The 10,677-nt window shown below is 42.8% G+C and overlaps 1 non-coding gene across 1 annotated transcript; it reads left to right on the top strand.

Moving 5' to 3' along the window:
* The first annotated feature begins 10,312 nt into the window (after positions 1-10,312).
* Positions 10,313-10,431, top strand: LOC116271991. Its single transcript, XR_004180722.1, has one exon. It is a non-coding gene; the product is annotated as a 5S ribosomal RNA (ribosomal RNA).
* The last annotated feature ends 246 nt before the right edge of the window (positions 10,432-10,677 follow it).

Below are 10,677 nucleotides of genomic sequence, written 5' to 3' on the forward strand. Positions count from 1 at the left end.
TTTTATTAATTTCCTTTGATACTTTCTCTTTACTCATGAATTACTTAGAAATGTTGTTTAATATACATATTTTTAGAGATTTAAAAAACTTGTTATTGAGTTCTGACTGTATTTTTGTTATTGATTTCCAGTTTTATTCTATTATAGTCGGAGAACACATTCTGTCTGATTTCTCTACCCTTAAATTTGTTGAGGTTTGTTTTATGGCCCAGGATATGGCCAGCTTTGGTGAATGTCTCATGGGCTCTCCTCCACACTGTGCCTGCTGTTGTTTCTTCTTTGGAATTCTAAGGTAATTTTTTTTTTTTTGCCTTTTGTCCACAGTTAATAGTTGTTCTTCAGGAAGGATGGTCTGTAGGTGGGGTACGTTGCTATAATTAAAAGCAAGACTTCTCTGCACTTTTTAGTTCCATCTTTATTTCTGTATGATTTTACTTTCTTCTGTTTCTTTCCTGAGTATAATCAGTTTTTGTTTTATTTCTTCCTGTTCTTTGTCTATTTCTGTTTTTAAAATTTTTGATGCATGGTATTTTTTAATGTCGCCAAATGCTTGTTTAAGGATATTTAATTCTGTTTCATTGGGTTAGTATTTTCTTCTCCCTTGTAGTTGTTTTCTTGGGCATGGGGGATGGTGGTTATTGTAGTTGTCAACTCAAACATTTTTTTTTTTTTCCATCATTTTGTTTGCTTCACTTCTCAGCAAAGCCTTCTGGTCACCCAGTCTAAAATTTCATCATGCCCCTCATATGTTCTCATCTTTCTTATCTACCTTTTTTTTTTTTTCCTTTTTGCTGCTTATTACTATCTAACACATGTATTTTACTTATCTTGTCTATTGCCTTTCAACCTACCAAAGTATAAGCTCCAAGATGATTGGGACTTTTAAAAACATTGTTTCTCTACTATTAGTGCAAGGCATATAGTAGGCACTCGATTACTGCTTGTTGTATAAATAAATACATGAACAATTGATTAAACAAAGGTTTATTTTAATAAAGGTATCATGCTCCTTGACATTTATAGCCTTAATCAACTTTTTTTGTTATAGCCATATTGAAAAAAACAAACAATCAAACTCTATCACAATTTCGATCTTAATTTGAAGTGGTGTTTGCAGTACCAAGTCAAGAGTTTATTGAGTTTCTGTCTGCTGTCATTGTCATGTTAGAATATTGCCTTGTGCTGATACAATTCCTTCTCATGAAAAACAAAAAATACAAAGAACAACAAGAATGTAGAATGAGCCTTATTCCTACTAATGGAACTCCACACAATAATCCATATTTCTTGTCTGGCACCTGAAAATGTGAACAAATTTCATTATCTGACAAGTCTTGTTTACTTATTATGTTTAATAACCATGACAATATACATAAAGGACTGTTGAAAATGGAGAGTAATCCACTGGGTTAAAGAGAGCTCATCTCACCATTGCTGGAGGTTATTCCTCACTGTCTCATTTGACTCCTATTTCAAAGAAGGGAATTATAGGAGGTTTTAGAGCGGTTTATAGTGGAAAAGAAAAATCTCAGAGACTGGATGTTTGAGAAACATTTTTTGTTAGTGACTCATAAATAGGTTTAAATGTGGGTAGATGACACAGATGATGCTTTAGATATAGGCTATGCATGGATTTATTTTCTTTCTTAGGCTAGGAAGTAACACTATCCCACTCTGCTGTATTTAACAGTCAAAATGATTCTATATTCTCTGTATCTTTGATTGCAAAGTGATCTCTATTTATAACTATCATTTATATTCCACATTTGAAAGAAATATATTCACAAGCACCCAGGAAAAATGATTTATTATATGTGCCATATGAGTAAGAATTGATTACTTATCATTTATAACAATGTAAAAAATCCTATCCCACACATTAGTTGTGAGCCAGGCCAGATAAATGGGGATTTGAAAAGAAGAGAGATGAATGATAGGAGGGAAAGGAAACAAAGGGAGAGTGTTTGAGTCAAGGCAGTACTTTCCCCCTGCTTGAAACTGGAGGCAACTTCATTCCAGAGACATCTACAGAGAACTACAAGTTCTCTGTTATAAGGGGCTAAAAAGAAATCATTTTATTCTTGGCCTTCGAGGACTTAGTTCAGGCACATGATGGGAATTAGAGCTAGATTTTAAAGTTCAGGGTAGAAGTGGATGAAAAAAATAGCAAATAATCAGCCACAGATAGATCTGTCAGATTCTTATCGAGAAAATGGATGAATGGTTATCCAGGAATAGGGTTATCATGACCAGGTGATGCTTCTCCATGTCCAGAAACTAAAATATCTACATCAACACAACAAAAATCAAGATGAAAACATAGGAGTTATTGAAAGTAAAACCAAGGGCTTAATTTGATTAGTCCACCAAACTTATCCTGCCCTGCTTGCTTTTGGTTGTTTGCCTTTTGCTTTTGTTTTTGTTTTTCCCTGAAGCTGAAGGCATGGTAGCTGAAGGCTGCATCACTGAATGCTGTACCTAACCTTCACTGGCTACCTTACAGATAACATAAGTCACATGATAGTGGTCATTTCAGTTGTTTTTTAGGAACTTAGGGCAGCTCCTGTCCAGTTCAAACCAGTTGAGACTATGTACCCTTCAACTAGGCATGTGTACATACCTGAGAGGGAGCCTTTTGGTGTCAGAGGCAAAAACACCATTCTCAGATCATGCTAATGCTGATCTGAGACATATATCCTGTGAAATGCCATGGACCCCGATAATGCTGGCATAGATCACTGATTATCTCATTTTTACCCACTGCCATTCACCTTTCCCCATGTCTTAGACCACCCACTTCTCTAATCCATAAATATTTCCTATCTTTGGGGAGGCGGATTTGAGAGCTGTTGTCCCACCTCCTTGCTGGGATGTCTAATTAATCTTTTCTTTTGCAAAAACCCATTGCCCCAGTAATTTATTTACTGTGCAGGTAGAATGAACCTGGCTGGTATCAAAAGTACACAAAGAGACCTCAACAAAACGATAGTATCATGATAACTGTCCTATACATAATACATTTTAATAAATGCATGATTTCTTCACTCATCTAGAGTTCTGTCCTTCTCTGTTACTTTTAGTAGGTCAGACAATTGTTCAAAGTTTGCAGCAGCTTGAAAGCAAATTCTTTAGTGAAAGGTGCCAGGTCTCTGGGGATAACAAGAAACTAGGTCTTTCCTACTTGGTTCTGATGGAAGTGATGGTGGGAGGCAGAGGCTGCTGGCCTTGCTCCAATGCCTTCAAGTCTTCCTGGAGCTCACAGTTTTTTTTCTAGCTGTCATTCTCACATTATGATGAGCATCAAACCTCCAAGATTGGGACCCCTTTTTGTTTTCCACAGGGTGAGCTCTTCATGGGACAGCCATACACCCAAGTTTCCACTCACTTTCTTTCCTTACATGACACCCCCGAATCCAGGAACTTTCACATTGAGCCTTTGGGTCTGGCCCTGGAATAAGACTATTCTCATTTTCAGAGTTAGAGTTGTCAAATACTGATCTCTTGTCTTTGAAGGAGTTTGAGTGGGAGAAGGGTAGGGGCTGAGTTCCTCTCAAATCATGAATATTTCTGAATTACCCAGAAATCTAAATGTCAAACAACCAAACAAATTGATAGTATCAGTGATTTATTCAAAATAACTTTGGGACAAGTGGCTAGTAATCGGGAAAAAAAAAAAAAGTTGCGGAGTCTTATATCACTGCTGTAGTAGGCGGAATTTAAAATGTCCCCCATGACCTTTGCTGGGTTACTGTCATGATTGCATTGTTATGCGGCACAGTTGTTATTAAAATAGGGAGATTATCCTGGATTATTCAGGTGGGCCACATGAGCCCTTACAAGCTGTAGAGAAAGAGCAGAAGTTAAGTCAGAGAGATCTACAGCTACAGTAGTGCTCTCCTGTGGACCCTGAAAGAGCAAACTACCTTATGCCTACTTGTGCACAAGGAGGCAGGTACAATGACTGGAGGCTACCTAATAGTTTATCAATAGATGAATAGACAACCCAGTCATGGATGAACAGACTAATGGGCTAATGGATTAATGGGTTCTTATGAAAGTGGGACTGGTGCCTTTGTGAGAGGAAGAAAGATCTGATCTAGCACATTAGCATCCTCAGCCCCCACACTGTGTAATGTCCTGCACCACCCGGGACTCTTGAACGTCTCCACCAGCAAGAATCCCCTCACAGATGTGCCCTTTCCTTGGACATTAGACTTCTCAGCCTCAATCGTCATAAGAAATACATTTCTTTATAAATTATCCAGTTTCAAGTATTCTATAAGCACCAGAAAACAAAGACAACCATTCTCTCAGAAAGGAACAACTTTTTGATTTTTTTTTTTTTTTTTTGGTTAGAGCCTCACTCTGTCACCAGACTGGAGTGCAGTGGCACGATCTCGGCTCACTACAACCTCTGCCTCCCGGGTTCAAGCGATTCCCCTTGCCTCAGTCTCCACAGTAGCTGGGACTACAGGCACATGCAGCCACGCCCAGCTAATTTTCTTTGTATTTTAGTAGAGACAGGGTTTCACTACATTGGCCAGGATGGTCTCGATCTCCTGATCTCATGATCCACCTGCCTCGGCCTCCCAAAGTGCTGGGATTACAGGCATGAACCAACATGCCCGGTTCAACTTTTTGATTTTTAACTAAATAGCACATTGAGTAAAATTTATTTTTCTTTTCTTTTCTTTTTAAAATCATCTATTTCAGAAAGGTGATTCATGTATTCTCCATAGCTGAAGAACCGCTGACCCAAGATGACAAAATTACTGCTGATGGGCTCCAGGAGGTGTTTGAAACTAATGTGTTTGACCACTTTATCCTGGTAAAAAGGCTTTGAACTTTATAGGCTCATGTGCTCAGTGTTACAGTTCTAATGGCAGTGCTGTTCTATTAAACTAATAGTTTTTGACTAATACTTTATACTTTATCCACAGGCCTATTTCTGCTGCTTCTGCTTCTGCTTCTCCGTCTGCTCCTGCTCCTGCTCCTGCTCCTCCTGCTTCTCCTTCTCCTTCTCCTCTCCTCTCCTTCTCCTTCTTTTTTTTTTTTTTTTTTTTGAGAAAGAGTCTCGCTCTGTCGCCAAGGCTGGCTGAAGTGCAGTGGCATGGTCTTGGCTCACTGTAGCCTCCGCCTCCCAGGTTCCAGTGATTCTGCCTTAGCCTCCTGGGTAGCTGGGATTACAGGGGCCTGCAACCATGCCTGGCTAATTTTTATATTTTTAGTAGAAAGGCGGTTTCACCATGTTGGCCAGGCTGGTCTCGAACTCCTGACCTCAGGTTGGCCACCCACCTTGGCCTCCCAAAGTGCTAGGATTACAGGTGTGAGCCACTGTGCCTGGCCCCTATTTCTTCTTTTACCACAATTCTAAAGGGTAAATTTTGAGGGAGAAAGTACAAACCAAAGAGAAATTGCATGCAGAATGATCTGAGACACGTAGACCAGTCCCATAAAGAACGTTGTTCTCTGCTAGGCGTATCTCCAGCTAGAAGAGGACAGCAGGCAAGTTAAATGGAAGGCAATTTTTCATACCCATTTGTTAGATGTGTCATGTACTAACAACTGTCTTACATTAGTTAAATGTGTACAGTGTCAGTGTCAGGTACTGATGAAGAACAGTAAGCACAGGTTAGACCAGTGTTCAAAAAAATTAGTTTCATCTCTTTCCAAATGTAGAGATTTTCTGGCTTCTGTGAAATTTTCTTCTGTGCTCTGTCCTGAGTCACATATGTCACACATAATACTACTTTAATATCTGAATCAAGTAATTCCTGACTCTGGTAGGGGTCAGATATAATATGTGGATATTGGATAAACTACTTTTGCATCTAGAATTGCATGTCACAGAATTTGCATCTCATTATACTCAGGGACAATATCCAAGATAGGCGAGAACTAGATGGCATATGGGAGTCAAGTAGTCAGAAGAAATATAAGACATAGAACTAGAACAGAGTCTTGGAGCTTCCTAGAGGAAGAAGAAACCAACTCTTCAGTCAATGAGGTTTGGGGCAGGAGGGGGAAGCAGCACCAGCAGGCTCATCAGCACATTGTTATTATATTTACCCACTGGTGTGAAAGTAGTCCAGAACTTAAAAACCAATACAGTTGTACTGGATGAATATTTGAATCATAATTCTATTGCTAAACATTTTATGATTTATCTCTTTAACTCTATTTATTTTCATCCCTCTACAGTATAGAGGTTGCATGTCCAAGTTCCAAAGCCAAACTAACTGCATTCACATTTCAGCTCCATCACTTATTAGCTGAAGGACTTCGAACAAGTTACTGATCTTTCTGGATTAAGTTCAAGTTTCCTCATTTGTAAAATAAGAGGTAATAGTCATTACCTCATAAAAGTATTGAATATCAAATGAATGAATATATACATACACACAAACATATAATTGCATATGCATATATTAAGTTTCTCATAGAATGCTTTTAATTAAACAATTTAAATTTCCTTACTTGGATGAATGGAATAAAAACAGAAGCAGAGTGGGGCTACAAGTTTTTATTTTTGCTCCTTCATGGTGTGGCTTCTCTTTATGAATAGGTGGATGTATGAGTAGAGATTTGGAATCTTACAGCACTTTGGAAAGCAAACCTTGCTATAAAGTTAATGTGTATGTTTTTATAAGCTGAGACATCTTCAGTTTTCTAAGATGGCTCTTCCCCAGTTTCTAATATTCAATGTGTTACTTATGGTAAAGCAAATTGATATAACCCCCAAATCTCAATGGATTTAATACACTACTTGGTTCTTACTCACATAAAGGTGATTTAGTGGTTAGAGGGGTAGTGTTAGAGATGTGTGAATGAGAACAACTCCATCTTGAACAGGAGCTGGGTAAAATGAGGCTGAGACCTACTGGGCTGCATTCCCAGATGGTTAAGGCATTCTAAGTCACAGAATGAGATTGGAGGATGGCACAAGATACAGGTCATAAAGACCTTGCTGATAAAACAGGATGCAGTAAAGAAGCCCACCAAATCCCACCAAAACCAAGATGGCCATGAGAGTGACCTCTGGTGGTCCTCACTGCTACACTCCCACCGGTGCTATGACAGTTTACAAATGCCATGGCAATGACAGGAAGTTACCCTATATGGTATAAAAAGAGGAGGCATGAATAATCCACCCCTTGTTTAGCATATCATCAAGAAATAACCATAAAAATGTGCAACCAGTAGCCCTTGGGCCTGCTCTGTCTATGGAGTAGGTATTCTTTTATTCCTGTACTTTCCTAATCAACTTGCTTTCACTTTCCTCTGTGGACTTGCCCTGAATTCTTTCTTGTGTGAGATCCAAGAAGCCTCTCTTGGGGTCTGGATTGAGACCCCTTTCCTGTAACAGTAGGAGTCCTTGCTCTGCTTCATATAGTCATTCAAGGATCCAGGCAGATGGCGGCTCTGCCTCTTTTTATCCATGTATTTTGAGATTACTCTGTCAATATCCATTTAACATTTAGGGAAGAGAGAACATTACATGTGGGAGGTTTATATGAGCCTGATCTCAAAATGTACATATAATTTCAGTTTACATTCTGTCAGCAAAAGTAATTTATATGACATACCTAACTGGAAGGGAAATTGGCGAATAGATTCTAACTGAGTACACAAGAAGAAATGTACATAGGTTTGTGAATAGTTAGCTGTTGTTACTACATGTAGAATGGGGCTGATAACACAACCTGGCAGCTTGTTTCTAAGGATCAAAGATAATGCCTTTAAAGTGTGCAGCACTGTTCCTGGAAACTAGGAGGTCCTCAATAAGTTATAATGCCATGTGGAGATTATTTTTATTATAGCTGAGGAACTGTTTTGGTTTTCTTTATCTAGTGTTTGTGGGCTTGGTTGACTTTGCTTATTTATTTATGCAGGTGTCAAATACTTCTGCAAACTCCCATATCACATTTTAAGATACAGTTTTTTGTTGCTGTTGTTGTTTGACTTCAGATTGAAGAGCTAGAACCTCTCCTCTGTCTCTTGATTATCTTGGATACAACCTGCAGTGCCTGGAAATCCCATTTCAGGCTTGAAAACATCCAGCACAGCAAAGGCCAGGAGCCAGAGAGCTCTCCCAGATCACCACTGCCCTGAGTGTGGCTTTGAACAGAAACTTCAACCAGCAAGTGAGGCCTGTCTCAGTGATACGGAGATAGCAGAGCAGGAGCTTCTTTGTTACTGTTGAATTCCTGATTATGAGGCTGACTACCAAAAGAATTGCGGTAGTTTCAGAAAGTTCAGTATAGTCACTTGAGCAGGATTGCTGTGAGGATAACATAGGACACAAGTGTTGCTAGTTGGTATAAAAGAACATTTTAGAGTAGTGAATATGTCCTTATGGCTCTCTACTTATATGGAGCCTATTCTCTTGCATTCTGAAACTCTTTGGGACATCTGATTTATCTAACAAATGATAATAAAGCTATGGCTACTTGCTATGGGACTGTCCTGGGCTCTTTATCTGTATTAGAAGCTTGTGAGGTAGCTGTGATATCTCCATCTCTCAGAGGAGAAAACTAAGGTACAGGAAAGACAGTATTCATCTAAGATCACCTGTTGGGATCTGAGGTATAAATTAATTACAACACTTTCCTTTTCAGTAAATGCACTATTTGAGTAACATATGTGAAAAGAAAGTATCTTGGGACCCCAAAATTACTAAGGAAAACTCAAAGTGGAAACTGATTAAGGCAAACCTTCCTCCAATTCAATTCAAAATTATCCCCTCTGCTCACTGAGGGGATGCCGGGAGGGCAGGGGGACGGACCCCAAAGGCGCAGGCGCCGGTTCCCTACCGTTCCCGGTGCCTTCCCGCTCCCGGAAGGCACAGGCGATTCAATCCATTCATCGGGCGGGCGCCGCCGCAACCTTCCAAACCGGGGGAAGGGGCGGGCAGGGCCAGCGGGTGCCACAGACGCCAGCCAAGACCTCCGCTCCAGAACGCAGGGGCTGCTTTAGCCGGGAGAAGGACATTGCTTCGCCGGCAACCAGGAAAACAGTCCCTGTGCACCCGGATTCCCATTGCCACCAACTTCGTGTAAACTCCAGTCCCGAGGACACGCCAGAGACCCAGGCCTCGGGCCCCGTGGGCACGCCCGGTGCCACGGCTCCCGCCAAAACGGCGGGCGCACTCTGCAAATCAAGGGGCCCACCGCACCGCACCAAGAGCACGGGGAGCTGCCAACACAGGAAGGAGCCTACGAAACCCACCCCCAAGGCAAGCAATTAATCCAAGACAAAACCCGTCTCAGCGCTCCATTGCTCCTCTCGCATGGACGGCCTGGCCACCCTGTTCTGGCCCAGCCCAAGCCCCCTCCACCCTATCCCGGCCTGCTCAAAAGGGCCCTGCCTACCGGAGCAGGGCGCTCCCTCTCCAAGGCTCTATCGCTCTCGCTCTCTAGCTCCCTGCCCCTCTCTCTTCTGGGTTTGCCCCTGCACCTCGCGCTACTTCTGTCGCCTTTCCTCTGTCTCTCTGTCTCTCTCTCTTCCTCTGTCCCTCTCTCTTTCTCTGCCTCTCTGTCTGTTTCCCTCTCCCCCTCCCCTGTCTCTCTCGATCGCTGTCTCTCTCCCTCCCTCGGTTTCAATCTCTCCATCTATCTCTTCCTTGCTCTCCTTCAAGCCGTTTGTGTGTGCACGTGTGTGTGTGTGTGTGTGTGTGTGTGTGTGTGTGCGCGCGCGCGTGTGTGGGTTCCCGCGCGCGAGCGCCCGGGTGTGTCTGTGTGTGGGGCTGTGGATTTGCTGCTGCTGGTGGTGGGGTGTGTCTGGGTTTCTCTCAGCCCCTCTGGATAGGGATCAGGCTGCCGGCTCTAGTGCCAGCCCGGGGCAAAGCAGGGCCATCCCCCAACCGCCAACCCCCCACGCCCTCTTGCCCAGCGGCCGGGTCTTGCTCGGGACAAGCTACCGTGGTGGGAGCGTTGTGAGAAAAACGCCACTCGTGTCTCGTCCGTCTGTTCCCCCTTGGCCAGCCCTGACGGCTCTGGGTGGGTGGGGCAAGAGGGGGCCTCACAGAAGCCCCTGAGAGGCAAGGAATCCAAAAGAATATCTCCGCGACAGGGCGGAGTACTGGACGTGGTGCCAGGATCATGGGCCCTGGGCCCTGACGCCTCGGAGCACTCCCTGTTCCGAGCGGACCCAATGTGGTGGAAGCTAGGGAGCTCAGGAGCTGGAGAAGGCCGCAGGCGAGCGGCTCCGGGGTACCGATGCGAGCCCGGCGGCCCCGGGCTGGCGGTGCGGGCTGGAAGCCGGCGGGCATGGCTGGGCCGGGCTCTTGGGGCAGCCAGGCGCCTCTGCCGGCGTCTACGGCCATACCACCCTGAACGCGCCCGATCTCGTCTGATCTCGGAAACTAAGCATGATCGGGCCTGGTTAGTACTTGGATGGGAGACCACCTGTGAATACCGGGTGCTGTAGGCTTTTTTGCTTTCTTTCTTTTCTACCTTCCTTTCTTTCCTTCTCTCTCTCCTTTCTTTCTTTCTCTTTCTTTCTCTCTCTCTCTCTTTCTTTCTTTCTTCTTTCTTCCCTTCTTTCTTTTCTTTCTTTCTCTCCCTTCCTTTCTTTCTTACCATCTTTCTTTCTTTTCTTTCTCTTTCTTTCTTCCTTCTTTCCTTCTTTCTTTCTTTTCTTTCTTTCTCTCTTTCTTTTTCTTTCTCTCTTTCGTTC

Source organism: Papio anubis, chromosome 1, assembly GCF_008728515.1.
Source record: "Papio anubis isolate 15944 chromosome 1, Panubis1.0, whole genome shotgun sequence".
In the NCBI taxonomy this organism is placed as follows: Eukaryota; Metazoa; Chordata; class Mammalia; order Primates; family Cercopithecidae; genus Papio; species Papio anubis.